Source organism: Peromyscus leucopus, chromosome 1 (assembly GCF_004664715.2).
Source record: "Peromyscus leucopus breed LL Stock chromosome 1, UCI_PerLeu_2.1, whole genome shotgun sequence".
Classification (NCBI taxonomy): domain Eukaryota; kingdom Metazoa; phylum Chordata; class Mammalia; order Rodentia; family Cricetidae; genus Peromyscus; species Peromyscus leucopus.
In genome coordinates, this window is record NC_051063.1 from 163,652,244 (window position 1) to 163,676,918 (window position 24,675).

The 24,675-nt window shown below is 50.7% G+C and overlaps 1 protein-coding gene and 1 pseudogene across 2 annotated transcripts in view; both read left to right on the top strand.

The window, feature by feature from the left end:
• The window catches only part of Sipa1l3 (signal induced proliferation associated 1 like 3), a 219,463-nt gene that overhangs the window by 97,407 nt on the left and 97,381 nt on the right, over positions 1-24,675 (top strand). The window lies entirely within an intron of this gene.
• Positions 3,900-4,035, top strand: LOC114684997 (annotated as a pseudogene).

The following is a 24,675-nucleotide window of genomic DNA, read 5'->3' on the forward strand; positions in this document are numbered from 1 at the left end:
ATCACAGTGTCTCTGCTTCTAGTGACTTTATTCATTTACGGGACTGACAGCTATGAGTAAGATTCTAAGGTGGAAACAAATTAGCATGAAATCCGAAAATGAGCACTATAAATGTCATTCCTTACTGGGGACACGTGACACAGGGCAGGTCAGGTGGGGCAGGATTGAGTCTGTGCTTCAGGAGCCCAGGCCCTGAGGCTCCCCTGTCTTGAAGCTTCATAGCTGAGAGACACAGCTCAGGGACAGGAGGGGGCAGAGTGAGCGGGGCTCTGAGCAGCTCGCACATGCCTGTCCATCTCAGGCTGGCAAGGTGCCGAGGGCGTGGATGGCTGCTGAGTAGATCTGTGTGGTGCTTCTTTAGCACCTACTGTATACCATGCTTTCTTGGAACTCTGAAATACAAAGTGATCAAGTCCGCCGTCTTAGGTGTCTGTGTCTGCTGTGCGTAGTGCAGGGTGTGAGGAGGGCCTTGGCAGGAATAGAGTTGGCCGTCGTGGGAGGAGGCCTGCAGGCCGCAGAGACAGTAACTGAGTGGAGTTGAGAGGTAGAGGAGAGGATCCCGGTAAAGGAACAAGCATCCCATAGAAAGAACAGGTGGGGCCAGAAGGATCCGGAATTCAAAGCCAGCCTGGGTTACATGAGAGACTGACTCCAAACAAACACAAAAACCTAAAGCATGGTATTAAACATGGGTATGGTAGTAAATGAATGAAGAACAGAAATACAAAGGAAAGGACATGACTGTTCCTAGGTGTGGTGGAGGAGAACGTTTATTATAAAGTGAGAACACAGTCAGAGGCAGGGACATCTGGGAGAGTCCAGAGTGGACGTGACCAGACTGAGCTGGACCATGTGGGGGGAGGGGAGGGGAAGAAAGAGGAGAGAGGGGACCCAGGTGCAGCAGCCAGGAGGGCAGAGTACCAAAGGGGGCAGGTAACCCAAAATGTCTGGACTATCTAGGGAAGAGCCTCTGGGGAGGGGCATGCCAGCCCCTGGACTGGAGAGTTCAGGGTAGAGGACAGGGCATGTCAGCCATACCCTGTAACAGGTAGACACTGAGGGATGCTGGGAGAACCTGGAGGCCAGGTCCACTTTGATATGTTAAATAGGCACCTTAGCCTTTTGTCTCAGGTTCAGGCCACGGCAAGATTACAAACCAGATGACCGGAGTCTCTCCAGGACCCTCATGACAGAAGGAGAGGGCCAGCTGCCTCAGGTTGCTCTCTGACCTTTAGATGTATATTGTGGCGGGCACGTGCACACACAGTAAATGTGCTTTTTAATTAAAACTAAAGATAGAGTCAACATACCCCTCTACCTGTATTTATCAACTATGAAATACGTTGAATCTTGAAGTCAGAATTCATGTTAGATTTGGGGCCTGGGATGTAGTAATGCTCAGTGTAGAGCTCCTGCTAAGAGTCCGCCAGTGAGGAGTTGGGGTGTGGCTGTGGGCACTCAGGTCCCTGGTACACAGCCCTGGCCCACACTGCTGTACCCATCATCACTGCAGAACTCCCCTTGGCCTGGGTTGCCAGCACTCCCCGGACCCTGCTGGTTTGCCTAAGACCCAGATTGCTCAGAACTCCAAAATGCCTGGGACCCTTTGGAGAGGGCTCCACAACTGTGTGTAGCTCTTAAATAAACACTGTCTGTCAAGCCACAGCTCATTGTCATCGCCGTTATCGTTACCACTCAGACCTGAGCACTCTCAATGTCATTATGGAAATGCAAGTGATAGTCACAGGGAGATGCTGTCACACACCCACTTTAGTGGCTCAGAAACAAAGACGACGGGATGAGGAGTGCAGGGTGGCCTTTGGGGCCCTGTGGTGACTTAAGCCTTTTCCCTACAGGGCTTTTGGGAGTGTGACCTCCATGTGAGTGGGGTCTCCCACAGCAGGACCCCCTCGCAGTGTCCACCATGGTTAGCAGGAGATGGCGGGGGGGGGGGGGGAGGGGGGGGAGAATGGCTGCCACTTATACTCAGAGGCTTGCAGGCCGGATGTGGGTGTGCAGTGGTGGGGAGAAGGGGCCTAGGGTGAGCAAGAGGTGGAGGTGTTGAGTTGGGATATGTGTTGGGTGACACTATTCCTGAGAGATGTGAACAGCATCTTCTTGCCCCAGATAGTGAACCACTGACAGATTGCCAAAGGATACCGTCAGAGTCTACCTAGTGAACCAGGGAATTTTACTGGGGTTGCTTACAGGCGTACAGGTGAGGAATTACTCGCAGGCGCAGAAATGACTCAAAGCTCACCCAGAATGGATGGTGGCTCACAAAAGTGGAACCTTGGAGCTTGCTACACGACTTTCATGCAGCTCTACAGATTGGAAAGTGTTTCTTTCAGGCAGCTTGTCTTGTCTGAGAGAGTCTCACAGGTCTTGTGAGAACTTGAGAGAAGTTCCTGCTGATTCTGGTCACTTTTGGCGACTTCCTGAAGCTCTTGAGTTGTTCCCCCCCACCCCCCTTGGTTTTTTTGAGACAGAGTTACTCTGTATAACAGCTCTGGCTGTCCTGGAACTTGCTCTGTAGAACAGGCTGGTCTCAAAACTCAGACAGAGATCTGCCTGCACCTGGCTTCTAGGTAGAATGGAATGTTTCACCTCCCTTTAGAACAACCTGGTATAGTGGGTCACACCTTTAATCTCAGCACTCAGGAGGCAGAGGCAGGCCCATCTCTACATAGTGAGTTCGCCAGCCTGATCTACGTAGTGAGTTCTGGACCAGCCTGGTCTACATTGTTCTGAGCCATCCAGGGTTGCATAGCAAAACTCTGTCTCACCCAAAACAAAAACAAACAAAAAGAATATCCTGTGTTTTAATGAGCTCCCCTCGGAGGTGGAATGCTTTATTTCAGAGGAAATTGCTATACAACAGTGCATCCATGTGAAGCCTTGCAAAGTAATGTAGAAGGAGATGTGAAAGTCCGGTCACACAGCTCTAGGCTGCTTGGATAGCTGTGAGAGATGGTAAGGAGCATGTGGTTCTGGAGTGGACAGGAGAGGCCCAGGCAGAAGGAAAAACATAGTGCTGAAAACCAGAGGCCTAAGATCATCCCTGGAGGAGGGATATACCTAGAGACAAGAAGAGCTATCCAAAGAGAGAATTGAAGAGAGACAGAGAAGGCTGGGAAGTGGGACCAATTGGAGATATGTCAGGTGGATGTGTGGCCCTTCACATTTATTGTGTCCCTCAAATGCTTAAGCCATGTATAATACACAGTAACCATACGATATAAACATTTTAAACGACTCTCAGGTTGGGAGTTCAGCATTCTAGGGAAATGTCCATGAGTTTTGTTTACCTGACCACCTGTTGCCAGCAGGTGTTAGGAAGCAGGGTCATTGGAAATGTTGCCAGGCTGTCTGGGTGCTCCCCAGATTAAACTCCTGAGTATCTGGTGCTGTGGACAGGCCTGACATGTCTTCCCCATTTATAAACTGGGATCAGGCAGTGGTGGTGCACACCTTTAAACCCTGCACTTGGGAGGCAGAAGCAGGTGGATCTCTGTGAATTTGAGGCCAGCTTGGTCCAGAGAGCAAGTTCCAGGACAGCCAGAGCTATTATACAGAGAAACCCTGTCTCAAAACACAAGCAAACACAAAGAGTAATGCTGCATTTCCAAGAGTCTGACCTCATAACCCCCACCATCTGGGTAAGCAGTCTTGCAGATAGCCATGTGGCTTAGCTGGGGTAACTAACCAGAAAGATGGAATATGGACATCTAGAGAGAGGACAGAAAGAGGGAGTCCTCTTCTAGAATGGGGTGGGGACAAGATGGTCTCAGGAGGCTTTTCTGAAGCAGCAACCATCAATCTTCAACTTGAAAGTAGATAGGAACCCATGCAGTGGCAGACTAGGGCTCTAGTTGTTTGTGGGAGACAGAATATCTCCATTACTTACCTGGCAGGAGAGATACCATGATCACCAAGGTGGTTTTTTCAGAGCAAGGCTCATCCAGTGCACTCCAGGTGTGCTGGCTCCTGCAGTTTCCCCAAATGTGGGAAACTCGGCTGCATAATTTGTGGGGCATTGCACTTGAACTCTTCTCTAGATAAACCAAAACAGAGGCCTGAGGTAGGAAGGTGCTGGGTGTATCTGAGAAGCTGACATCACTTCAGCATTGTGAGGGAAGACAACAGGGCTGACCAGAGTGGGCCCTGTGTCTTTCCATTGCCCTGGCCGTTGTGGACGGATTTTTGGTTAGGTTTGGTTTCTTTGAGATAGAGTCCTGCTGTGTAGTCCAGGCTGACCCTCTTGCTTCACCTTCCATGGTCTGGGACTATAGTCGCATGGTGGGGCTGCAAGGAAAGAAGCAACCATCTAAGACTTTGCCATCCGGGTACCCTCCTCCACCAGGAAAACCAGACTCATGGTCAGAGGCTCCCCTCCCCTCCACCCGGCTGCCCACTGCAGGATTGAGAGTCCTTTCCTGCAGAGGAGAGGGTGCCCTGGTTCTAGCTTCGCTCCTAGGAAAGCAGCAGCTTGTCGATCACGCTAGGCCATGGGAGGCCCACAAAGCAGGTCACTGCAGCTCTGACTTTCCTCGGAAAAGTCTTGGGCTGCCATGACTCATGAATCTGCCCTCTCAGAGCCAAGGCCCCTCCCCTCTCCATGTAGGTGTCCTCATTCTCTGCTGGCCCGAGCTGGCTGCTCCTTCTCCCTGTTCCCTTCATAGGCTGTCGACCAAGTGTCTCCCTTAGTTCCCTCTTCTGGGCCAGGCTTGTGGAGAGGTCGGCATGCCAGCAGGGGTTCCCACATCCCCTTTACTCCCAAAGGTGGTTTCTTTGTGGGCCCAGAGAGGTGGGGCAGGTGCTGTTACTCCTCTTCAGCCCACCTGTGAATGGCGTCAGATCCCCAGGGTGTGGAAAGTCCCAGCTTCCTCAGTTTGCCCCGCAGCCACTGCTGCAGCCTGCTGGGTAAGTGAGCAGCCTGCTGGGTAAGTGAGCAGCCTCGCTTCCCTTCCCCTGCCCGGCCTCCAGCAGTCAGTCCTCAGCAGACCGGGTGTCCCTTCAGAACACGAGGGCTGCTGTATGCATCTTGGAGGCCCTCACAGCTATGTGACTTCTTAGTAACACTGCCTTCGTGACCGAGATGCTGGCAGAGACTGTATACAGGAGGTCTCCACCAGGCCTGTCTTTGCTGCCAGTGTGCCATGACCACCACTTGGTCCCCAGCACCGGTGAAGGTGGTTTTTATAATATCATGGTACTTGGCATTGGACCTGAGCACGCGCTCTTCTGCTGAGCCGCACCCCGGCCCCTCACTAGTGATTCTAGGCAAGCGCTCTTCTGCTGAGCCGCACCCCAGCCTTCTTTTTACTGCTATTGAGACAGCCTTACCATCTGGTTTTACAGATGGGGAGTTGAGATGCAGGTAAGTCAGGCCCCCTGCCTGAGCCGTGCATGCACAGTAGATGTAAACGGAGTCAGGATTGGGACCCAGCCTGCCTGGCTCTGTAACCAGAGTGCTCATCCTCTCTTTATTATGCCGTCCGTCTGTCTGTCTGTTTCCTTCCGGCCCTCACCACAACCGCTCAGTGGTGGTGTAGCGCCTGCTCTGCCAGTCAGCCGCTAAGTCCTGTCTTCTGTGTGCTGAGGTGGACTCTCATCGGGTAGCAGAGGCTGGCCTCCTAATCCTCCAGGATGCCACTACAACTCAGTCACATTCTGTGTCCTTGCTACATCCCCAGCTTTGGGATAGTACCTGATGCACAGTAACCCCACAGAAGACCTTTGCTGAGGAAGTGAAACAGAGTCCGCAGTGAAGAGTGTGGGGAGTGGGGTCCCTCAGACGGTGCTGGGGGGACGGAAAGTTAGGTCCATCCAGAAAACACACGGACAGTTTCATAAAAACTAAACACACAGCTGTTGTATGACCCATCCCGTTGCACCCTTGGGCACTTAGCCCAGAGAAGTAAGGCTTGTGTTCACACAGAAATCTGCCTACCATTGTTCACACACACACAAAAAACACCTCTACTTCTTGCCAAGTCTGGAAACAGCCCAGGTGTCCAGGTAAACAAACCCGTGGAGTGTCCGCTGTGGCATAATCCTCAGCGAGCTGTTGAGATGGGGCAGGCTGGAGGGTGAGCCAGCCGTGGAGACTCAAGGGAGATAATGCTGAGTGGGAAAAGCCAGTCTCCCTGCGGAGTGAGCCCCACGCGCGCACACACCCACACCCACACCCCCCCCCCAAACACAACATTCTAAATGGAATACTTACAGACATAGATGTGACTGACCGTGGCCAGGACAGGGGTGAAACCAGGGGCTCACTGGAGGCAGATGTTTTACTGCTCAGCCATACACCCTCCCTGCTTCTATCATGATGGTGGTGAATACACAAGCATGCACGTGATGAACTTGTAACACACACACACACACACACACACACACACACACACACACACACACGTAGAAAACCTGAATAATGGGCTGGCAGATAGCTTAGTGTGTAACAACCTGGTCACCTAGCTTCAGTCTCTGGAACCCACAGACAGACGGAAGGAGAGAGCCAAGTGGAGCATCGTCCTCTGGCCACACACACGCTCGCTGTGACACCCCCGTGCACCCTCGTGCCACACACTGGAATAATCCTAGCAGAGGCTCCATGGACAGGAAGTTGAAGTTGGTGGAGACGGGAACAGCTACAAATTCAAGGGCAGCTCAGGCCATGGTAGCGTTGTGGGGCCACATGGGCTGTAGAGTTTAAGACCTTGTCTCAGAAAACAAGGAAAAATCCTGAATAAAATCAATAGATTGCATTTTGGTCACGATACTATTTTGGAGTTTTGTCCAGTATTAGCATTTACAAACTAGGGTTAGTAACTTTTTATATTATGTCTCACAATTTTTGTTTTGTTTTGTTTTTTGAGACAGGGTTTCTCTGTGTAGTCCTGGCTGTCCTAGAACTCACCTGCCTCTGCTTCCTGAGTACTGGGATTAAAGGCGTACACCACCACCACCGCCCAGCTCTACAATAATCCTAATAAAAATTTGATTTGATGAGATTAATTGGCTCCCAGCATGCCCAGACTCAATAAGTGGTGGTAGTTGTTACCACTGTTCTAACTTCATCGCATCACTCAATGCAAACTGTTCTTTTGTGTCTTTATGTGAAATGTAGACTACTGTCTTGTCTGACTAGAGAATCTGTTCTATATAAATAAAGGAAAATGCAAAATTAAAAAAATGTCATTTGAAAAATTACTAGTGATGCGTGGTGATGGATGCCTGTAATCCAGCATTTGAGAGGTAGAGGTAGGAATGGCAGGAGTTCGGGGTTATCCTCGCTACATAACGAATTGATAGCCTGCCTGAACTACATGAGATTGAGTCTCTAAAAAGAAGAAACTTGTGGTGGTGCTGGGCATGGTGGAACACGTCTGTAATCTTAGTGCTGGGTGGGGGCATGGGGCTCAGACAGGAAGATCTGGAGTTCTGGGCCAGCATGGGCTACATCAAGAAACCTTGTCTCAAAAACAAAATAGAGAGTTTCCAGTGAGATAAGAAGAGAAAGGAATAAGGAGGGGTCCACAGCTGTGGGAGATGGGCAGAGCTTAGAATACCATGGACAAGAGGTCAAGAGTTGACCCTCAGGACAGACATGGAAATGGGGTTCAGGCTTTGGGGAGAACTGACCAGATTTTGCATTTCCTAATGATTCTAGCAGCTCTACAGAGATGGGGTCTAAAAATCAGGTGTGAGAGAACAGCAGCCAGGATGCCTGAATGTGAAAGAAGTCAACCGCCCAGAGAGGAGGAGGAGCCCCCAAATAACAGGGTCAGGTGACTCCCAGGGTCCTGGCTGCTCGTCACTCTCCTGCTTTTGCTCGCACGTGTATCAGGGTGAGGAAGGGAGAAGCCTGTGGAAACAGGTTCATCTTCACCCCTGGGCCTCCTCAAGGCCCCAAACACAGGCGCCCAGTGAGACCCTTTCCTGAGAAGCAGGGCAAGGAAGAGGAGCTTGTTTGAGGTGGGGTGGGGGTGAAATTGGCTCGGTACGGGTCATCTGGAGTTGGACAGTTGTAGACGTGTCAGAATTCTGTCACTGGCTGTGGCGGCTTGAGTACCCCCCCCCCAGACTCTGGCATTTGAATGGTTGGCCCCCAGTTAGTGGCACTGTTTGGGAAGGCCTTAGGAGGTACAGCTTTGCTGGAGGAAGTAAGTCACTAGGGATGTCATTTGGAGTAGGGGTGTCACTAGGGGTGCCAAACAGGAGTTTGCTCCCCATTTCCTGCTTGTGGTCTAAGATGTGAGTTCTCAGCCCTTCCTGCTGCCATATCTGGTGCTTGCTCACACTTCCGCACGATGATAGTGATGGCCTCTTACCCCTCTGGAACCATAAGACCAAATGAACCCTCCCTTCTGTGAGTTGCCTTGGTGTTTTATCACAGGAATAGAAAAGTAGCTAATATACTGGATATGGTGGCTCACACCTGTAATCCCAGCACTTCAGAGGCCAAGACAGGAGAATCAGAAGTTCAAGATTATCCTCAGCTTCCTAGGGAGCTCCAGGCCAACATCTGAGACCCCGTTTGAAAAAAACAAGAGAAAAGAAAAAGAAAACCAACCCCGACACAAACCATCAGTTGTATTCTTAAAACAGGTGCATTTTACTGCATGTAACTATATTTCAGTGGTGAAATACATAGCTACACACTGTCAGATAACAATAGTGATGAGGAGGCCGTGTGCCTGGCACTCTCTGCCAAGTGCTTTCCAAATCCATATGACAAGCTGTGTGTGTCATTGCTTTTCAGGTCCAGGCACCCAGCTGCTTAGATAGAACAGCGATTAGACCCAGGGCAGGCTGGGTTCAGAGAGAGCATCCCTTTGTTTTCCACTCTTCTCACTGTCGGGCGGGCGATGGGATGTTCGGAGTCTTGGGAGGTCCCCGGGCCATGTGCCTTCTCAGAGCTCACAGCAGTGGCCCAGATCCTAAAGTCCGACCTTTGATGCAGGACCAGAGCAGCTGCAGGAGAGCCAGCCGGCTTCGGGGCTGTCTCTCATCCTCAGCCCAGCATCTGGGGACGAGCCCCTGCTGCTGCTATCAGGACCTACTGTAGCTAGCGCTGCAGCTGTTGTGTAGCTGGGGAGAATGCAGTGAGCCACTGCTGGTGTTGCCCTGAGCCCTGCATACACAGGACACCACCGAGGACTGTTCTGTGCCCTCTGCATGGGGGACACACCCCTTGAGAACTGCAGATCATCTCTTTACACAGGGATAGATTGACCTTCCTGTTCCTACTGCTGCTGCCCATTTACCTCTTGTAGAGATTTTTCTTTAATATTCAAAAAGTAACTGGCTGACCAGGTGTAGTGACACATGTCTGTAATCCCAGTGCTCAGGAGGCTGAGGCAGCAGGATCACAAGTTCAAGCCCAACCTAGGCTATATAGCAAGACCCTGTCTTAAAAAAAACAAAGCAAAGACAGCTGGCTAGCATGCACATCTCCGTCAAGATTCTTGTGCTTGCAAACAGCTAGCACACTGGCACCATCTGGCCAAACAGGAAAGCCCTTTCATATATTCTAGAAGTCCAGAGGTGGGTGACATCAGACTGGATGTAATCGGCAGCTCAACATGTGTGTCACAGATACCAGTCCTCAATCTTGGCTTCCCCCTCATGTCCCTAGGTCCCAGAATGGCTTCCAGTGACATCTAGAGCCACGTGCTTTCTTGTCTGCAGGCATTGAGAGAAAGCACATTAAAAGACCTTTCCCTCTTGAGTTATACATCCTTTCTGGCTGCAATTGGTCCAGCTTAGGTCATGTGTCCCTGCCAGTTGGCCAGTCAGATCAGAGAGAAACAACTCATCCTGTTGCCTTTGACCAATTAGAATCCCCGTTCCCAGAGCTGGGAAGTGGGAATTGGGCCGGCACCTCAGTGCCCACCACAGGGTGGAGAGGCCTCTGCTCAGTTCCTGACTGGAGCGCACACACTCACAGATCACATCAGGACCAACAGATTTGGTGGCTTTTAAGAACAAAGCAGTGTGGTTTTTCTTTGAAGAAGTGCTGTGCTCTGTGTCCTATTCCTCCTGCATGCCTCCTTCACCCTCACATCCCCACAGGAAGAGAGGCAGAGGCTACTGCCACACAGCTTGTCTGCTGCTAGAAAAAAAAATGACTACCTCCTTCTGTCAGTGGATATTTTCTTCCTTTTTTCTCTATCCCTCTAGCTACTACTACCTCTTTTCAAAGTGTCTACGGTATGGCTGTGGCTATAGACCTATCCTTACAGAATATATTCTGAGGTTTCAGTAAGGGATCATCTTCCCTTCAAGGGAAGTGGTGAACACCTTTAATCCCAGCACTGGGGAGACAAAGGCAGGCAGGTCTGAGTTCAAGGCCAGCCTGGTCTACAGAGTAAGGACAGCCTGGGCTATGTAGAGAGACCCTGTCTACAAACAAACAAACAAGCATTGGCTTCCAGAACGGGCCTTGGATGTGTGTTTCTGATTTCCATGGTTTTCACCCAACAGCGTGTGTTTGAGAGCTAGCCACATAGGTGTGTACCAGCAGTGATGGCCCAAAGCCACCTGGCGCTCCCTGCCACACCTCACATGGCTAGTCCTCTAGTGTGAGGTCCTAAGTTGGACCGATTCACACCACAGCAAAAAGTGCTTCAGGGAGTGCCCACCTGCCTGTGTCCCTATGGATCTGTGAGGCTTGACTCAGGGTCACTGCCTGCCTCAGGTCATGGACAAGTGGGTAGCAGGTGTTGGTTCTTCTTCTACCCAGGCTCCAGCCCACACTCCTCACTTCAGTGTCTGTATCTCCCAGGACACCAGTGGTGGTGGCTCCATGTGTCACGCACATGAGTGCATGTGTGCATGCGCATTCGCAGCGGGGCGTATTCGTTCTTTGCCTTCTTGCCCTCGCCTTGTCAGCACATCCATCCCTTCAGTGGCAAAGAAGACGTCTGTGTGTGCTGCAGAGGGCAGAGCTGGAGAAGTGATCATCGCTCTTTGCAGGGGTCTAGAGGATCACAGATAATTGGACATGAAGTGATTTATACTGTTGGAGTTTGGTTTTGCTTGGGTTCAGATTGTGGCAGTGCCCTGGTTCTTCCCTCATGAAGAAGGTATTTAATTTTGATTTTTAAAGGAGCCCACAGCTGAAAGACTTATACTTTTAAAAGAGATTTGGGATTTTTTTTTTTTTAGAGAGAGATTAGCTATTTTAAAGAGACTGAAATTTTAATGTATTTGAATTCGTAAAGACTCTAGGACTTTTAAAATTATTTATGCTTTCTTAATGTGAGATCTTGGGGATAAATAAGAAAGGAAGGATTTAACAGTGATGCATTTGTGTGTCAAGTTGACAAGGGGTCAGTTGTACTGGCTGGTTTTGTCTGTCACCTTGACACAAGCTGCTGTCATCAAAGAAGAAGGGGCCTCAGTTGAGGAAATGCCTCCGTGGAAAGCCCTCCACGAGACCCAGCTGTAAGGCATTTTCTCAATTAGTCATCTTGAGGGGAGGGCCCAGCCCATGGTGGGTGGTGCCATCCCTGGGCTGGTGGTCCTGGATTCTGTCAGAAGGTGGATTGAGCAAGTCATATCATAAGGAAGCAAGCCAATAAGTAGCTCCCCTCCATGGCCTCTGCATCAGCTCCTGCCCCCAGGTTCCTGCCCTGTTTGAGTTCCTGCCCTGACTTCCTTCAGTGATGAACAGCAATGCTGAAGTGTGAGCCAAGTAAACCCTTTCCTCCCCAACTTGCTTTTTAGTTATGGTTTCATTACAGCAATAAAAACCCTAACTAAGACAAATTGGTACCAGAAGTAGGGTGTGTGCGTACTATGTGCACATGAGAGTGTGTGTGTGTGTGTGTGTGTGTGTGTGTGTGTGTGTGTGAGTGTGTGTGTGTGTGTCCACATTCTGCAAAGCACCTGCCTCTGGTGGGAGGGGTATTGACAAGGAGAGGACTTGGCAAAGAAGCAGAAGGAATGGAAAGTTTCGCCAGAGCCAGTGCTGGTGACCCTGATTCCAGGCACCAAGGGACCATGGTTAAGATTTCGGACTGGCATTGTAACCTTGGCTGGAGACGGCCATGCTGAACTTCAGTGTCCTTCTTTATAACCAGAGGACACTGGTAGGCGTACTGTTTCGGGACTGCACCTTTCTCCACGAACAAGAGAACAGTGAGGGTAAGAAGTGCGGGCCACCAGTGCAGCGCCGCCTTGAGGGAGGGGAGGCAGCTTTCAAGTCCTCACCTGCCACACCTGGTCTTCTCAGCTTGTGCCTTCAGCTCACGCCTTCAAGGTGGCTGCTGAACCTCCTGGTGGGCATTCAAATTCTAGAAGGGTGGAAGGGAAATGCTGGATGAGGCTACTCCTTTTTATTATGAAAGCAGTCTTTGGCACAGGTGTCTTCCCCTGCCCCCACCAGACACCTCTCCACCCCTCACCCCACCCCACCCCGTTTACCTTTGATAACTAGAATTAAGGACCCAGAGCTGCTGTTTGGGTTGTTCATCCTGCTCACCCAGCCCTTTGCAAACTTGTCTCCATGAAAAAGAGTGAGTTTGAATGGACCCACCAGCCACGGTGTCCTAGGGGACAGCACTAGCGGAGTCCATCCTCACTTTGTAGGTGCTGGTTTAAGAAGGGACATAATGAATGACATCACTCTGTCCCCTGTCACCTCATTTGCAGTGGGAGTGGCACTGCCTGCCCTGGGGTCTGCTGGGATCCTGGAGGGGAAGAACTTTAATAGATGTCCCTCTCTGGAATGGGCTAAGGCTGGCTTTGATGTAGAAAACTGTCACTTGGTTGGTTGGTTTTATTTTTGGAGAAAAGAATGAGCTTGAATTACTGATCCTCTTGTCTCCATCTCCTGATTACAGGGATGGGGAGACCACTATACCCAGTTTATGTGGTGCTGGGGATCAAGCCCAGGGTTGCTGCATGCTAGGCTAGGACTGTGCTAATAGTTAAGCCACATCCCCAGCTCTGGTTTATCATTGATTACACAAGAAGATCTAAGGACTATTCATTTCGTGAATAGAAGAGTGTGTGTGTGTGTGTGTGTGTGTGTGCGTGCGCGTGTTGTGCCTCTTGCAGCCTGTCACCTCCTACCTGGCCTGAGACCCCAGTCTCTGCGGCACTGCCCTGGGGCAGCTCTCACTATCTGCTAGCCAGGCCAATGGGCTTGAGAAGAAACTGTAACCCTACCAGAGACTTCTGTAGTGTCGCTGCAGGCGTGGGGCTGCCATTCATGTTCCTGCCGTCCCTTGTGGTCTGTGCCCCGTTCTTACTGTGAGCAGGAAAGCAGGAGCCAACCTCCCTTTTGAAGGTGGGTGGAGGTCCCTTCCTCTGTCCCCGGATGACCTGGGATAAGTTGCTCTCAGACTGCCTCTGTAGGCACAGCCCTGCTCTCCTGGCCCCTCCTGCCTCAGAAGTGTTCTTTCCCTAACAGGTCCACACAGACCCTGCCCATGGTGTGGCTGTGTGTGTGTGTGTGTGTGTGTGTGTGTGTGTGTGTGTGTGTGTGTGTGTGTGTCTACTAAAGGAGAGAAAGAATTACAGGCCAAGGGGACTGTCTAATATGGTTCCACATGTGACACCTCACACACCAGTCAGAATAGGTGCATATGCAGACACAGAACAAATCCTCAGGTCTCCAAAGACATACCTAATGGCTGAGAAAAAACTAGGGTGGAGAGATGGTTTAGCAGTTAAGAGCGCTTACTGGTTAAGGCCTAGAAGACCCATCCAGATTCGGTCCCAAGCACCCACGCCAGGCTGCTCACAACTACCTGGAACTCCAGTTCCAGAGCATCTGAAACCTGTTGTACCCATAAAGTCATGCAGACACTTACACACACATATGTACACATAAATAAAAATAAATACCTTTTAAAAAGTCACGTGTCTAACCAGGCCCCACGCCTAGCCCCTATTGGCTGCTAAGGAAGGGAGAGTGGTGAATAGCCCACGCCCATGCGAACTCAGGCAGCACTAACTGGACTAAGTAGGGGGTTAATTTTTGTTCAGTTTTTGGTTTTGGTTTTCGAGACAAGGTTTCTCTGTGCAGCCCTGGCTTTCCTGGAACTCCTCTGTAGACCAGGCTGGCCTTGCACTCACAGAGATCCATCTGCCTCTGCCTGCTGAATACGGGGACTAAAGGCGTGCGCTACCACTGCCTAGCTGAGTAAATTCTTTTTTAAAAATAGGGATGAGGACTATTTCAGGATATCAGGAGAGTGATACCATCAGTATACATTACATGCATGTATGAAGGTGTGTGTAATCTTCAGATAGAACCACTCAGGAAAAGCTACATATCTAAGACAAGTACATTTGACATTGTTTAGAGCTAGAAATGTAGCTCACAGTTGGCTACATGCTTGCTTAACATGTAGCCCATGCTGTCTTCAAACTAATGCAATGTCCTTGACCTCCTGATCCAGCTGCCTCCAGCTTGCAGGTGCTGGGATTACAGTCTGCACCATCACACTCTGCTCTAAATTTTATTTAATGACTTAAAGGGAGAAAACAAAACAAAAAACCAAGAAGAACCCACCCACATTGGTACAGCAGAGGCTTTCCCAAGTGCTTTGATCCGAAGCATCATCCTGGCCAATAGCAGGACGGGAACTCACATTGGGGAGCTTCAGGGTTGAGGATTCTGAAGACCTACACTCCCCACCCACCAGAACCACTGTCAACTTTCTAGATCTTTCCACTGTGTTGACCTAAATTGAAGGGAATGAGGTAAATGGTTACAAAATGGCTTTTTTTTATCCTATAATTTTTTAATTGATTTTTATGTCATGTGCGTTGGTGTTTTGCCTGCATGTGTGTGTGAGGGTGTCAGAAGCCCTGGGACTGGAGTTACAGACAGTTGTTTGTTTTTGTTCTTTTGAGGGGCTCACCACCCAGCTCCCAAATAAATTACATACAGAGGGCTATTCGTAATTATGAATGCTGGGCCTTAGCTTGGCTTGTTGATAGCCAGCTTTTCATAAATTAGCCTGTCTACCTTTTGCCTCTGGGCTTTTCCAGTTCTCTTACTTCTGTAAATCTTACTCCTACTCCATGGCTTGCTGTGTAGCTGAGTGGCTGGCCCCTGGAATCCTCCTCCTCCTCTTTCTCCTAGACCTCTCCTCTCCTCCCAGATTTCTCCTTCTATATATTCCCTCTGCCTGCCAGCCCCACCTGTTTCTCTCTCCTGCCTCGATATGGGCCATTCAGCTCTTTATTAGACCATCAGGTGTTTTAGACAGGCACAGTAACGCAGCTTCACAGAGTTAAACAAATGCAACATAAACAAAAGTAACACACCTTATAATAATATTCTACAACAACAGACAGTTGTGAGCTGCCATGTAGGTGCTGGGAATTGAACCTGGGTTCTTTGGAAGAGCAGCTAGTGCTCTTAATAACTGAGCCATCTCTCCAGTCCCATGCTTTTTTTTAATACAGAAGATAATATGCCATTCTTTTGAACTCCATATTCTTACAGTTGGTTTTTAATATTTTTTTTTAACTTTATTCTCTGATCAAAGTAACCAGTTCCCTTGAAAGATTGTTTCTGAGCAAGGGTGAGACCAGATCACAAGCATTGCCTAAACTGCAGACCAGTAGTGGGCATGCAGCTTCCATTGCTGCTTTGGGGGTTGGAATATGTATGTGTATGTACAGGTGCATGTGCCTGTGGGAGCCAGAGATCAAATTCAGGTTCCATCACTCTGCACGTTTTTGTGAGGCAGGGCCCCTCGCAGAATCTGCGACTCACCCTTTAGGCTAGCCTGGTTGGCTCACAAACTCCTGGGATCTGCCTGTGTCTGTCTGGTGTTACTGGTACATGCCGCCATACTCCCGGGATCTGCCTGTGTCTGTCTGGTGTTACTGGTGCATGCCGCCATACTCCCGGGATCTGCCTGTGTCTGTCTGGTGTTACTGGTGCATGCCGCCATACTCCCGGGATCTGCCTGTGTCTGTCTGGTGTTACTGGTGCATGCCGCCATGCCTAGCTTTTATGTGGATCGTGGGGTTCACACTCTCGCCCTTACACTGTACAGCCTGCACTCCCCACCCCCCCCCCAGCCGTCTCTTCAGCCTCTCCCTGCTTCCATGGGGAAGACTTGCTACCTTACCTCAGCACCATTCCGGGAGCCAGAGGTAGAGCAGTGAGTGGCCAGTGTCTGGAAGGCCTTTGGATGTCTGACACCCTCCCCGCTTCAATGTATTGTCAGGTCCGCCTCACTGCTGCATGAGCTGAATCCCAGTGGGGCTGGAAAGATGGCTTAACAGTTCAGAGCACCTGGACTCAGGTCCAGTTCCAGAACCCTGATGGCAGTTTACAGCCATTACAAACCCCAGTTCCAGAGGACATAAATGTATCTAAGGTGTGTGTGTGTGTGTGTGTTACCAGTGTCTGTGGTATACCATTTACTGTGTGAAGTGCCTCCTGGGAACCTTCTTGCTAGGTAAGCTAGCAGGCTGACACGTGACACTGTCATTCTCTATGGTACTTAGTGGGGCTGCAATTTGATCCCCTGCAGGCTGATAGCGGAGCCTGAGGATTTCTGCCAAAGTCACCAGAGATTGGGGCAGGCATTTATTAGGCCTGTATTCGTGGACATTGGTTATGATGGCTGTGGATTTGATGTGCCAAGGTTCGAGTCCCACTTGTACCTTTGGTCTCTCTGCCATCTTCAGTGGGTGGCTGCTGCTTTGAGCCCCAGAGCTGTACTCTGTAAAGTGGGGGAGATAATAAGCACCCCCTAGAAGTGCCATGTAGGATCAGCGGGTATAAAGGCAATTTTGTTGTTGAGAAGCAAAATCTGAAAAGGGAGAGACTGGTGGGGTTTGGGGGTCGAGACAGCCTTGCTGTGGGAAGACTCACGGACTGGATGGAGCAGGCTGTAGCTGGGCCTCAGCTCCACAGACGGGGGGCGGGGTTGGCTTCTCCCACTTGTGATACCTGGCGCTATCAAGAGGTGCTGTACTGCCGAGGGGTCATAGGGCCGACCTTGGAGTCAGCCAAACCCAGGAGTGGAAACCTACTCTTCCTCTCCCATCCTGTGGTCCATCTTGGATATTTCCCTATTTTGGGTGCATTTTGCCCAAGTGTTCACTTGGTGGTAAATAGAGGCTTGAGCCCCGGGGTTGGTGTCCTGTGTTCTGACAAGAATATGGCAGTCAGGGATCAGGGATCACTTAGGATAAACCACTGTGGCAGGAGAATGCTACCTAAGAGACAAGGCTCAGTTTAGGGTGTGTCTAGCACCCCTTCCTCTCTCTCTCCCCACAGAATCCTTTCTGATCACTCTCCTGGGGTCTCCAATTGCCCCCACTACCCTCCCAGTGCACAGCCGTCCTCAGGTGAAGACTCCAGCCCAGCGCTCCCCCACCCCTACCCCCCGGAATAGGATGGAGCTTGAACAGCTGTTCTTTTACAAGGATTCCCTGGCTGTGTTTAATCAAGATTGTCAAATATTGATTTAATCTCCAGGCCCAACAGATGTGATCTTAGCAGGTTTCGGTGGCAATTAGCTGGAATTAGCTTGCAAGTCAGGCTCCATGCTGATAGGACGCCATCTTCTGCCCAGGGGCCTAGCCTGGCCACAGGAGCAAGCCTTACAGGGGAACCCCTAAGTGTTTTATCTGTGGGCTCAGCCTGCCTATAGCCTATGTGAACCACGCACCCACTGTTGCCCCTTAAGATGATAGTGGAGACACTGGGCAGCAGTGAGGAACAGCAGCCACGGACCCCTGTGCTCTAGTTTGCCAGTGAGCTTGCTAGTGAGACACCCACAGGCAGCCTGGAGCAGAGGCCATGTCCCCCAACATGTAGTCACCCCTACAGGCTCTTCCTCCTGCCTTTGAGGCCTGGCTCTATCATACCTCCCCCTTTCTAGGACATAGCTGTTGCTCCTGGGTGGCCATTCCTAAACTCATGGCCAGGAAGCATCTCTTTCCAATTGTGCATTTCAGAGTTACATTTGGAGAGAGTGGGACTGTGTCCAGATTGGAACAAGATGTTCAGGCCACATGTGCTCTGGGGGAGGTGTGACTCCTTCCCTCACTCATCCGGTCCCACAGGTGCTCCAGGGGCCCGGCCACCTCCCCACCTCAGGCCCTGGGCTCTGGGAAAGGGGGCTTGCTATTCCTAGAATTCAGAAGGAGCCGTTACAAGGCCACATTTGATTTGCTTGGTATAGTGGTATGTCACCGTGCAATGAGTGTGCTGAGCCCTGACATAAACAGATGTAGGACTTTGCTCAGACTGAAGCCATATCATCTTCTCCATCTTAAAGATAGGAATTGGAGACATAGAAAGGCTCTTCTGTGTGCCCAAGATCTAGCTCGATTGGTGGCAGTCAGAATGGAACCTGGGTGGTCTTCGCTTCAGTCCTCGATGCTGCAGCTGCTGTGCAGGGGAGACCTCCAGGAGCTAGCGGCACAGCTCTCCAGGCGCTGACTCATTTGCTGTTGTTTTTCCCCTCTCTCTCTGAGCACATGATCACACGAGCCTCTAACCTATATGAACTCAACTGTACAAGAGAACAAAATAAAACAACGGAGATGTGGCAGTGTAAGCCTTAGAGTGAGTTCAGCCTCTGCGTGGTAGGGTCTGAGCGGATCACCAGGCCTTAGGACTCTGCTTTGGGTAAAGATACAGATGGTTTGGGGACCATGGCCAGAGATCAAGGCTGATACAGGGACTGCCCGACTGGAACTAGTGAGTCTCCAGAGTTTGTTCTGTTTTATAAGAGGGTCTCATGTGTAGCTCAGGCTGGCTTTAAACTCTTGGTCAACCCATGCGTGCTGAAGTAAGGCATGCACCATCACACACGGTGCATCAGCTTTAAGGCAAGGGTTGCATCAGCAGTTCGAGCATAAAGCCCTGGCCGTGTGCTTAGCATACTGTAAGCATGCATTCGGGCTGTCGGCACACAGTCAGTGTGCATTCTCGTTCTCCTGCTTCTGGCTCGTGGACATCTCACAGTTCTTCTCCACTGCTCTCTCTCACTTTTCCTACAGGCGCTTTGTCCTTCCTGGACCGGGTCATCCAGATTCACTCAACCTATCCTCTGCTCACACGCATTAGGCTGTTGTGGCTCTTCTGTATTGACAGCAGTGTGCACGCCCATGCACCTGCCTTGACATGCCATGGTATAAAAATAAAAGAGAATGCACACCAAGAATTTCAATATGTGAGTTCCATTCACTATTCCCCCAAGGGAAAAGAAGCATGCCTATTAAACACTCCTAAAAGCAGGGCAGGTTACTAGGGCCCAGTGGAGTGTAATAGCTCTAGATGCACACTGCCCGTTTCAGTTAAATACATGAATCCTCTGGCTTCTTTGGCACCGAATACAAAACAGGTTTTCATTGTCAAGGCCTGGATCCCTGTTGTGGGCAATGGACTGTTTGCGTCGACTCTTCCTAATGAGATTCAGGCACTGTAACGTGGACCCTGGTATTGCTCAAACATCCACGGACCTGGAACCGCTCAGCCGTTGCCACCTCCCCCTATGTCCTCACAGCACACTTGTCTTTTATTTAGAGCAAACTGGTGAAGGTTGGGGGCCAGGCGTCATGGTTTGAATCCTAACTGTGCTACCTGCCAAGCTGGGTGACTTGGTCATCTCACTGTCCTTGCCCCATTTTTGAAATGGGCACGGTGGATGTCCTGTTGTGTGGGGTTGTGCAGCGAGAAAGGATAGGACACACCTTATGTTACAGCTCTATTTCTCTCACCAGGACTAGAGCCGCCGTCCCTGGCCCCTAGTTAAGAAATAATTAGGTCTTCATTGCCACCTTTAGATAGAATCTGGTCACTTGGCGCTCAGTGGGTCCTGCTGACTGCCTTTTGCATCACCCCTTTGCCGACCCTGGGGATACCCTGCCTTTCCCCCACTCACACTTCCTCATTTACCTTCTTGGCATGTGATTGTGATCCCATGGAAGATGGGAGTACAAGTGGAGCCCAGAGTGCTTGGGACCAGACATCGGCAGTGGAATTTTCCATTTGTAGCATCATATTGGCACTTGAACTTAGACAGACAGATAGATAGATACATAGATACATAGATAAATACATAGATAGGATAGATAAAAGGGGGGTCTTATGTAGCCCAGAATGCCCTTTGACTCACTATGTAGCCAAGGATGTCCTTGAACTCCAGATCCTCACTGCCTCTGCCCCTCAAGGGCTAGGATTAAAGGTGTATGTCACTCTGCCCACATGGCGCCTATGTTTCAGATTTTCAAGTTTGAGATGTTCCACCTGGAAGGACAGTGGTGATAGAGAAGCAGGAATTTCCCCACTTCACATAGTGAGGTTGGGTCACTGTCAGTCGCTGGTCCATGGCACACCACTGTTGGAGCCTAACCACTTGGTTTTTAGGCACACACCATGCTGCTTTCATAATTGGTTCCCCTCTTGGGAAGACCAGGGTGTTTTTTAGCATGGACAACTCAACAAGCCCCAGAAGCTGTGGGCACCACTCAGCTCAGAACAGCACAGAATGATCCAGCTGTGTGCCTGGGGAGGGGATCACTGCAGAGCCCCAGGCCTGTAGAACATCTGTGTGTGTTGACAGCAGGGTGTGATTGAACATGTACACAGAACTGGAAGCCAAATCCCACCAGGAGAACCCATCTGTCAGGTACATACCGCAGCAAGGCGGGTTTCCAGCTGAGCCGCCAGTTGTCCACCCAGCCCCAGCGTGACTCCAGAGGACCAGAAATCTTGGTCTGTGCAGTATCTGGGCCACACAACCCTCCACTGAGCACAGCTCTGCACAGGCCATCCTGGGAAGCATCCCTGGGCTCTGACAGTTTAATGGTAGAGTCACTCCATAAATGGATACAAACAAGAACATGTCCACCTTGTGACACCCACCAGTCACCAGAGGCTGCAGCCCAGCTTCTCTGCCCATGTTCAGCCTACCCCTTACTTTGTGGACAGTCATTGTAGTTTCTCGGTAATGCCCCTGTCTTCGTTAGGGTTTCTTTTGCTGTGATGAAACACCATGACCAAAGCAACTTGGGGAGGAGAAAGGGTTTATTTAGCTCACAGCTAACAGTTTATTATCAAAAGCAGTCAGACCAGGAACTCAAGCAGGGCAGGAGCCTGGAGGCAGGAACTGATGCAGAGGTCATGGAGGGGGGCTGCTTACTGGCTTGCTCCTCATGACTTACTTGCTCAGCCTGCTTTCTTCCCATCCAGGACCACCAGCCCAGGGATGGCACCACCCCCAAGGGCCTGGGCCCTCCCCTATCAGTCATTAAGTAAGAAAATGCCCTACAGCCAGAGCTTATGGAGGCATTTTCTCATTTGAGGCTTCCTCCTCTCTAATGACTCTAGCTTGTGTCAAGTTGACATAAAACTAGCCAGACGTGGTGGTACACCTCTATAATCCCAGTATCCCTGCAATCCCAGGACTCCAGAGGATACTCAGGCAAGTGTTATGAATTATTACTCGGGGACCCTGAGGGTATCCTGTGCATGCAGGGAACCATGCTGGCAATGCTGGGCAGATGCACGGTGGGCTGGTGGACGACCTACTCCATTCGGGCAGGGTGACGGGAAGACATTCAGAATCCAGATGCTACATCCATGTGGAAATGGTTTATTATATAGAGAGACGAAGAGAGAAAGAAGGGGAGGAGAGGTAAAGGGGGTATGGAAGGAGAGAGAGAGAGCAGAATTTTTTCTTAAGAAAAGGTTTCTACGACAGGACTCGCAGGGCGGCTCCTAATGGGTGGGTCAGAATATTAACATCAGGAGCATCACAAGTTCAAGGCAAGCCTGAGCTACTTAGTGAAGCCTGTCTAAAAAGAAGAAAGGCGGAGGGTGAAAACTCAGGCCTGGGGTGTGGCTCAGCAGTGGAGCGCCTGCAAGGCTCAGGTCAGAAGCAAAGGGCTCGCTAATAGGCAGGAGACACGGGCACATGGACAGTGTTGGCCATGCAGAGGGAAGCCTGCGCCCCTGGACAGTGCTGGCCATGCAGAGGGAAGCCTGCGCCCCTTCTGTGTGAATGGGGATGCCCCATCTCCACTCACATGGGCGGGAAGCTGTTCATGAATTAAAGGAGGAGTGTGTTCTTGAGCACCGAGGGCAGTGGGGCTCAGACGCACACCGGGTTTCCTGAAATTCCCCTGGAACTCTTCTCCACGCCGTAGTTTCTGTTGCCGCCCCCCCCCCCCCCCCGCTGTGTTTCGGCTGGGAAACCCTTCTAGACAGCTGACTGTTTCTGAAAACTGAGCTGACCCGATAGACTCAGTCCTCAGATGGGGTGTCTGGGACCCACGTGGAGGACCAGGCCCGTGCTGGGTGGTTCACAGTGGGCACCTCGGCCCCACCCCTTTCGCATTCCCTGTGTCCTGCCTGGGCTCTGGCCCTGTGTCACCTCCCAAGTGTCTCAAGGAATGCTCCTATGCCCCTCCCTCGTGGGCACCCACACGAAATAGGCCATCTTGATCCCTCCCCTCGCCTCCCTCTTCTACTTCTCCCCGTCTCAGAGACTGATGTCTGTCCTGTCACCTGCTCTGTGTGCCCGCTTTGTTTTTCCCTGAAGTTCATGCTGTATCTCTAAACAGGTTAGGAAACACCCCTGCAGGACTCATGAGCATCAGGGGCATCCACCTCCTCATTAGGCAAGCACTCTGGGGGTCTTTGACCAGAGTAACTACGCCTAGCCTTAGAGACTATGGTGGTTTGAATAAGAATGGCCCCCATAGGCTCATATATTTGAAGCTTGGTCATCATGGAATGATACTGCTTGAGGGGGATTTAAGAGGTATAGCCTTGTTGGAGTAGGCGTGGCTTTGTTGGGGTGAGCTTTGGGCTTTGGTTGGTTGGTTTAGTTTGATTTTTTGAGATAGAGTTTTTCTGTGTAACCCTGGCTGTCCTGGGACTCTCTCTGTAGACCAGGCTGGCCTTGAACTCACAGAGATCTGTAGCAGGAATTTTAAAAATTCTTATTCATAAAATCAAGCCCGAGGCCAGTTATAGGGGTCCATGCTGGTAGATCAGAGAGACAGAACAAGCCACAGCTATCTCACCTCGCCGGATCCTCAGCTGGTCTTGTCTCCTCAGACTGGAGGCCTCTGAGTCCTCATCCGGAATGGGTCTCAGCTGAATTACTGCTCAAAAGCCTGAAGCTTAACCAGGCCAAATGCTTAACCAGCCAAATGCTTCTAGTTTCTTGTCCTCACGCCTTATATACCTTTCTGCTTTCTACCACCACTCCCTGGGATTAAAGGCTGGCTTTCTGGGATTAAAGGCGTGTGTCACCATGCTTGGCTATTTCCAATGTGGCCTTGAACTCACAGAGATCTAGAGGGATTTCTATCTCTGGAATGCTAGGATTAAAGGTGTGAGTGCCACCATTTTCTAGCCTTTGTATCTAGTGGCTGTCTGTGTTCTGACCCCCAGATAAATTTATTAGAGTACAAAATATTTTGGGGAACACAATACCACCACAGAGATCCACCTGCCTCTGCCTCCTGAGTGCTGGGATTAAAGTCGTGTGCCACCATTGCCCAGCTAGTTTCAGTGTCTCTCTTCCTGATGCCTTCCGATCCAGATGTAGATAGAACTCCCAGCTACCATGTCTTGGCTACCATGTCTTCCTGCATGCCACCATGCTCCCGCCTTGATGACAGTGGACTAAACTTCTGAAACTATAAACCAGCCCAGATTAAACGCTTTCTTTTTATAAGAGTTGCCATGCTCATGGTGTCTCTTCACAGCAATAGAACACTGTCTAAGGGACAGAAAAGTTACAGGTCACTCCAGCCCAGGTGCTCACGCCACCCCACACCGTGCTGTCTTGAATGAAGGGAGTCCTGCCAGCCGGAAGCGGCAGCACCGCTGGGGTAGCCAGCGGCTTCGGCCACAGGTGGTGAACACTTCTTTCCTTCCTCTCCAGCAGTGTCGTTCCAGGCAGAGACGGAGAAGTGGTGCTGGGAGTGTTAGAAACGGGAGCCCTTTCCCCGGGGCCTGTGGACCAGGGTGTGTGCTGCTTCTCCGGTGACCCATCTCCAAACAGTGCCAGAGCTTCTCGGGCAGGAGTGTGGGTAAGGGACACAGCTGTGAATAGCACAGGTGGCCTTACCACTCTAGAGCTGACTGCCTGGCGGTGGAGGCAGTGGGCAAACAGGTACCATACAAAGGAAATTCAGTTGGTGGCAAGTGCTAAGAAAAATAGGAAGAAAGCAGACCGGGCGACAGACCTGTCGCACAGCTTAGGTTGGAAGCACCCTGGAAAGGTGAGGAAGGCCACACAGGTGTTTTTGCAGTAGTAGATCCGGTGGCTTATGGCCAGGAAAAGAAGTCTGGGTTTCCTTGAGAAGGAATATGGAGTCCTGGAGGAGGGGGTGAGGTTCAGCGAGGAAGCACTAAGATTGGATGTGAATGTCTGTTAATCACACAGTTACTGGAAACACTTTGGCAGCTTCTCTCCGTGAATGTTTTGAGGCTCTGATTTTCTGTCTGCATTTCCCTTCCTGGCAGGGAGGCAGGATCAAGTAGGCTGTAGAGAGGGGGGCGGTAAGTCTGCCCTCTGCAAGTCCATCCAATTGTAGGAAATACAGAGAAGGGGGAACATGCTAAATGGAACCGCAGGGATCCTGAGGTGGCTATCACACTGGGCAGGACTCTGGCCCTTCCTCAAGCATTGCAGTAGGACAAAGGAAGTTGGC